The sequence below is a fragment of the Cricetulus griseus genome, unplaced genomic scaffold, assembly GCF_003668045.3.
Source record: "Cricetulus griseus strain 17A/GY unplaced genomic scaffold, alternate assembly CriGri-PICRH-1.0 unplaced_scaffold_11, whole genome shotgun sequence".
Taxonomy (NCBI): domain Eukaryota; kingdom Metazoa; phylum Chordata; class Mammalia; order Rodentia; family Cricetidae; genus Cricetulus; species Cricetulus griseus.
In genome coordinates this window covers 435,111-443,206 of record NW_023276820.1, presented here as the reverse complement: position 1 = coordinate 443,206, position 8,096 = coordinate 435,111, and positions in this window count along the sequence as shown.

Here is an 8,096-nt window from a genome sequence, read left to right as displayed (position 1 = left end):
AGTCTCTTCATTGGTAAATACATTGTTTTATCTTATTAGGAGTTACATGCATAAAGGCAAATATAATTTTAAAATATTTGTATTTATTGTATGTCTATCAATCTGTATCAATTGAATTGTGCAGCCTTTGATACCTGATAATGCCTCAGGATGTGTATCTATACAGACACAAAGTTAGTTACCAGTGTGGAGATCACATGATTAGACTCCTCCCTTAATAGTGAACAGAGTACTGTTCTACTCATTGAACAAAAGCTCCCTCTCCTGTGTCCAAATCCTCAATCATAGCTGATCAACTTCTGTGATCTTTAAGCCCTTATTTTCAATGGCATATCAGCCAGAAAGAACAGTAAGTTCCTTGTAACTCATAAAAGCCAGTATATCAGGGTATTACTTATCCAGTAATGACTCATATGTGCACCTTTGTTCTCAAAGAGAGGGTTTAAACTGCATTCCTCAAGTTTTTTCTTCCAAAGTTCTCACACTGATGACATCAGATGCATATTTCAGCTGCTATTTTATTCATGTTATGAGAGACTTCTTCCTACCTTATTCTGAAGAATCCCGATGTAGCCAGCTCAGATAGAGTTTGCCTGATTTTCTTAGTATCCTCTACTGAGCCATATTAAAAACCCCATGTCCATATTCATTCATAGATCTTTCCATTCCCACGGATTACAGCTTACACTCCATGCATGTTTTCAACCTTGTCATGTTTCTTCAGTCATCTCTACCTTTTACATCATGAATAACATAAGAAATGGTAAGTGTAAATTTTTAGTAAATACCTGTTAAATAACCAACCACAGTAACAATGAATGACTTACTGCTCATTTTTTTATTTCCACTTTCAACACCAGCTCATATAAATACATGGAGCAAGTGCCTCTTTAAATCCAAATGCAATATCCAAATTTAATTCATTTTGCAATTGTTTCAGAGTGCATTCTGAAAAGACTTGAATATCACTGGTGTGGTTCAAACCCAGGCACCTCAATCTGTCCTCACAAGGTCATGAAACATGGTTTCAATATACTCCAGTCACCTATGCAGTTTCTATTCCCCAATTGACACAGTGTAACCTTCATTGGTTTTATCTTGTATGCTTTTGGTTGAATTAAGTTTTTTTATGAGGGGACTAGAGAGTTGGTTCTGTGGTAAAGATCACCTGCTGCTGTAGCTGAGAATCTGTTTTTCCCCAGAAAGCATATGTTGGCTCAAAATTGTAAGTCTCTTTCCAAGGGTTTCACACACCCTGTTCTGTCCTCAGACAATGCATTCTCATACTGTACATGTATACATGCAAACAAGAAAATCCTTGCACACAAAAACCAAAGAAGGTAATAAAATATTTTCAAGTGCAAGATTTCATTTGAGCTCTGGGTTGGTGGCGCACGCCTTTAATCCCAGCACTCGGGAGGCAGAGGCAGGCAGATCTCTGTGAGTTCAGGGCCAGCCTGGTCTACAGAGTGAGTGCCAGGATAGGCTCCAAAGCTACACAGAGAAACCCTGTCTGGAAAAACCAAAAATAAATAAATAAATAAATAAATAAATAAATAAAAGTAAAAGATTTCATTTGACATAATGGGTTATTTCAACAAGCAAAAGGCAACTGCAGAGAGGTCTTTTGATGTTTTCCTAGACTGCAGTGATCTACGTATGCTCTGATCTGTCTGAACATTGTCCTGTCACCAGCTTCATTTCAAAAGCACATGACGGGACAGATGCTTATCATTCTTCCATGAATGTTCATGGTTATACTTGAGAGGCAAAATCTAGAAAGATGGTACAGATAAATTACTAACACTATTGCTGTATGCGAAGTGAAACATGAACTTTGTGTGCATGAGAAGAAAATTAGTTCTTAAAGACTTCACTTATGTATTTGTATAAACTTGCCACCTATAATATTGATGAGATAATTATAATAATATGTATAATGCACTCAAATAGAACAGCTGCTTGTGAAGAACCTAAATGGGAATTTGATAATATAAAAACTTAAACTCTACAAACTGAAATGAAGAACAAAATGTCTGTACAAATAAGGTGAGGGGTATAGCCCTGAACCTCTATGCACAAGGCCCTGTGTTCCGTAAGCAACAATGATAACCAGTGGGAACGCGTGGAACCAAATTATTTTTTAAGCTAAGTTTGACTAAACTAGGGGAGATAACCCAAGACATATTTGGAACTGGATGAAATTGCCTGATAATCATACTGGAAATCATTCTTTCTGTGTTATTTCCCCAATTTCAAAAGTCAATCTACCAGAGGTCATACAATGAGTCACAGTTACTGCCTCTTTAGCTCATAAAACTACTGTTACACAAAATATATTAAACCAAAATGAGATTCTCATCATGCACTTTCCATGTTTGTTTGCTTCGTATATTTCCATTCTAATTCTTACTATTCCCAAGAACTAATATAAATTCACCTATAATAATACCTGCAACGTAAATCAAATTTGTACATCATGTAAGGTAAGATGAGTTATCAAATTGCCTTATTACCACAATCCTTCAGCTGATGAGCTGTATTAAACCCTGATGGTACCCACAGTTATGCTCAGTGGGTGACTTATATTACAAAAGTATCAACCGTGACTATCACAAATTTAGGAAAACTTCTCTCTTCCTCAGTCACCTCTTAACTATTTAATAATTCTAGGGCCTTAGCTCTCAGTTACACAGATTTGTTTCTACCCCAGATTCCCATCTTCACACATGAGCACTTTCAAGATCCTTTTCATTGCTGGCTCTGAAGCAATGTCTTTAATAGATGCACTCACCTGGATTCTTACCTCTGCAGTGTGGTGGGTTCAGTGTACAGACTCTGACATCATAAGAACGAGCACTGTGGCAGAGGAAGGTAGCTCAAGCCTGAGATAAAGGTTTGAGACTCTGTGACCTCACCTCCCTTCAGAATAACATTTTTTCATGTCACCTGCACTGGCACTGACAGTGTGTCTTTGGGAGACAAAATCATTTATGGGACTTTTCCTGTTGCTAATTAAAAGACACTTAAGAGTTTCTCATCTATATCTCTAATGGAAAAAGATGTTTCGAAGAGGATTTATGTTTTCATGATCCCTGGAGTATGTTTGGTTCTGCAGTGGAAAGTGCTAGAAACTTTAGATCAGATTCAGGACAACATTTTCACGCCTTTGTGATAAGTTTCTGAATCTTTCTTTCAGGCTTGTGTTGTAGATACATCAAATTGGGGGTGGGCACCCTAGTGTCAGTTGTTCTGTGAATTTTAACCAGTTGTTCACTACTGTTTAACCACTTGTGTAATAATGATCTCTATCTGTTACAAATAGAAGCTGTTTGCTGATTGGGGCTGAGACCTATTCATACCTGTAGGTTTCAGAATAAATATAGGATGCAGTTTTAAAGTATACTGGTTTAGAATGGTGAAAATAGTATGATCTCTTTCTGTCAATAATCTTATCAACCATTAAACTAGTAAGCTATGTAGAATACCAGGCATGGATTTTCTCCACTTGAGCCACTCTTAAATTTATTCATGAATTTTCAAGACTATCATTTTCAAAGCAGGGCCTGAAGAGTCACTTCCCTATTTCCCATGCCAACATAGATGGGAAACCTGACAATCCTGCACATCTGAATGGACAGCTACATGTAATTAATGAGTGTAGATAAAGAAAACATTATTCTTCCCTGGGGAATATTTATCCTATAGCATGTGGTCAGACATAAAAATACATATATACCATCAGCACAATGAATTTAGCACATTACAAATATGAATATAGTGGTAATTACTATGAAAATAGCTTATTTAATTCCTTCTAATGTAATATATTGAAACAATTAAAACATACCATTATATTTGCATAATTATATAGGTAATTAAAATAAAAGTGACTATGCATTTGAAAACCAGCGAGGGGGTAAGGAAGGACTCATCTCCTCTACCAATAAGAGGAGAATTGGCACCCATCTGAAGCTAGATCTTCTTTCCTATAGCATATTAATTACACAAAAAATGGGTCTCAACACAGACGATCACTTCCAAAGGCAGGATCTGACAATTTCTCAAAAAGTCCTAAATCAGCTTCTAGAAGAAGTCTAAGTACACTGATGGCTATTACTGTGTCTAAAGCTTGCCGTGTGTAATCGGACACTGCAGAGAAACAGAAAAGAAGCACGCAGGGAGAAACTGCTGCAGTAAAACCGTGGGGAAGTCTGTAGAATTCTCCCAGCTGGGCAATCTGTTCTGAGTGGCTCAGCAGCAGTTGGAAAGCGCTTGTGGCGCCTGCAGAACCCAAAGCAAGAATGGAGAGAGGGGCTTTCCCAGTAGGCTAATCCGCTGTCCCTGTGGGACACACGGGCACTCCCAAATGGGGCCTAGGTTTGCAAGATACCACTTCTGACACCAGATAAAGAGGAAATAACAAATATGAAGTCAGGTAAAAATATAAGGGTATTTATTGGGGGAAGCCGTACTTACAGAGCAATCTAGGCAACCAGCTTTGCAGGAGTTAAGTATAGCAAGCCGAAGACGAAATGGAAGGGGGCTTCCACATGCATGCTCCTCACTCCTAAACCTCCCCTATGTCACCCTGAACACGCCCTTGCAGTGGTCTTACAGAGTCATTGTGAAAACATTTTCAACACCCTACATCAAATATCTTTCTACCATAGAGAGTTCCAGAAATCCACTACATCTCATCATACCTCTGTAGTCTCTAATTAGTCCCTTTTCCACCCTGCAAACTCTATGAGTGACTGTCTGATTTATTAGTTTAGACTCCTTAGCAGTGACCTCACTAGTATTGAGTCCACTGTCAATCAGCTGTGTCTTCCATACTCTTGTTCTGTACATCCTCCAAATCCAAACATGTTAGACAAAACGCCATGTCCTCTGTGTTTGCCTACTAGCGCTTTGCTCTAAAGTTTCAGGCATTTGTAACTCCTCTATGACGCTAATACATGCCTTTGACACCTAGGGTCTTAATCATTTTGGGGAGCACATTTTTCCTACTCAGATATGCAATTGTCCAGGATTCCCCAGGTAATTACATTTTTTACACTCATTTATAGTCCTTAATGTTTGATGCTTTCCCCACATTGTTCTGTTACTGATATGAATCAAATAGAAAATCCTTTCAAAGACTTGGGTTTTGCATGATATCTCCCAACATTGGTACTATTTAGAGACTTAGTGGACACTTTTGAAAGTTAAACATCACCAGTAGTGGTCAGCACACCTGTGAGTCCTCTGTATAATATTCTTGGGTCCAACACCTGGTTGAAGGTTTGTAGTAAGTATCCATTATTTGGCTGAGGGATTCTCTCTGTATCTCTTGTCACTTCATCAAGAATGCTGGATGTGATAAAAAGTATTTATGACATCAGGGATAGCAAATTGAATGTTTCTACCAATTCCATCCCCTCACAGCTCAGATAAGCCCATCGTAGAGGAGGCAGAAAGAGGGTAAGAGCCAGAGGGTCATGAATGACACCAAGAGAACAGGGACCACTGAATCAATAGAGTAAAACCTCCTATGAACTCACGGAGACCGAACTCACAAACACAGAGACTGATCAGGATTTTCATCTAGTACCCTGCATATATATTATAGATGTCACTTTAGTACTGTAGGGGAAGCTGCGGACCCTGCTGAAAGCCAAGGCCTACTTCCGAGTCCTCTTGGCTAAGGGCAGGAGGCCTCCAGACATGGGTAGGCCGCAGACTGAGGCGGTCTGGTGCCTGCAGCTAGAAACTGTGACAGTAACCATGGGGACGTCTATGGATGTCTCCCAGCTGGGCAGTTGGTTCTGAGCAGCTCAAGGCAGCTGGATGAGCTTGTGTGGTGCAGCTGGTTGGCTGCAAGCTGGGAGCAGCTGTGGAGAGAGGGCGCTTACCTAGCCTAGGCCGCAGTCTACAGCTTGCCCTACATAGTACTTTTATGAGAATGATGAGTTTATGAAAGAGGGGGGTCTCTGATTCTTGAGTCTTCTCTTGGGACCTTTGCTTTTGGTTTCCTTGTGCAGTCTCAACAAGATATTTTTAAATAAAATCATCTTTTATATTGTTATGAATTGTTATATTTCAGAAACCTATTCTTTCGTAATGACAGGGGGAAAAGTGTGTGAGCATGGAAGGGGAGGTGGAGAGAAACTGGGGAGTAGAGTGAGGAAAAATTGTAATCAGGAGATGTTGTATAACAAAATAATTATTTTCAATAAAAGGGAAAAAAGAAAGATATAATAACATAATCAAATGATATCTGTCTTTGAGTCCCTCTGTGTGATGCCCTGCATTGTCAGCCGGCCATAGTTTAGCTATTCTATATCATGGGATGAATTGTGAAGCCACTTCATTTTAATCTAAAATAAATTTATTTTAATGAACAAAAAACAATCTTTAAAGAGCTACAATGAAATAGAGACTCAAAGGAACACTTGCCCAGGCCCAAATTCAGTATATTTCAATTTACTTCAATACAATTATCCTAGCTATGCTGCAGCCATGAAGCTCTCTTTAGGGGTTTATAATGTCACTGCATGTCATATATATATATATATATATATATATATATATATATATATGCATGTCCTTATCTATCACACAATGAAAAACTGACAGAGTTGAAAGTAGAAAAACAATTTTCTTGATATCATCCTTTAGAACCAATGGATGCCCTTGTCTGTCCATTGCCTAACATTTCCTTTCATGCTGTCCCAACTTATTAAATTTTTGACACAGAGTTTCTCTGTGTAGCTTTGGAACCTGTCCTAGCATACATTATGCAGACCAGGCTAGCCTCCAACTCACATAGATCTATCTGCTGCACCTCCCAAATTTGGTTATTAAGGGCATGACCCCACCACCCAGTTTCATGCTCTCCTTTCTAAATGTTATATGGCATTTATAGTTAACAATTTACATGTGCACATTTGCACGTTATACAATATGATTTGCATATGAATAAGAACATGTGATTTTTTTCAACATGAGATACTGTGGCCACGTTTACTATTTTACAGTAAAGATATATCAGTTGTCCTATATGTTCTATGATTTCATCTTTCACTATATGTGAATTGGCCAATTTGTACATGAACTCAGATTATATCATGGATTTATCTGTTTATGTGCATATAGCTAGGCTCCATTTCCATGCTATAGTAAACATAGCAGAAATAAACATGGATATACGAATATCTCTATGGAAGAATATGGAGCTCTCTGGGTGTATATGCCCAGGAGTGGAAGAGTTGCATCATTTTGTAGTCCTATTTTTAGTTTTTTAAGGTATCAAAAAGCTAATTTCCACAATGATCTATTAATAGGTATCCATACTCTTTTGATGAAAACAGCATTACAATAGTGACAAATCTGCTCACATCACAGCAACAACGAAGGAAATTGACAGAAAAAATCTCCACTATGAACATAGATACAAGATTTCTCAAAACATATTGGCAAACTGTCAAGATAACATCAAAACCATCAGTCATTTCCATCTGTTTCTGTATGAAATGGAAGATATTCATTATTCTTTTTCACTGTGTGGTAAGGAAGAGGGTCTTTTTTGAGACTGTGTTGAGGACTGTTGCTACAAGCTTCAGAGTAAACCAAACTCATTATCTCTAGTACAGCTGAAATTGGGGTATTTGGGAAAATTTACCTGAAGATATTTTCTAGTACTGGAGCAGGCTTGAATACCTGTGAATGAGCAACAGTCACTTGAACACAACTCAGTTGCTAGTCATAGTTTCAGTTTTCCTTGCCCTTAGACTTTAGAAAGCACAAGAACCCTGTGAAACAAGAAAACACCCAGGATGCCCTGGCAAAATGAAAGACACAAAAAGGCAGCTATATTGAGAGCTGTTTTGCTGGATTCTTTGTATATCAGCCAGACAAAGAGAAGCCTGGGAGTTGGAAGTTGAGGAGTAATATATAACTCATACAATGAGATGAGCTCAGATAGGCATTTAATTTAACCGGCTGACCAAACACCCAGAGGCACCATTTTGGTTAATAGTTAAATGGTAAGCAACTACTTCCCAAAATTCATCCACTAATATTGTGATAGTGATGGGTACTCAAAATAAAAA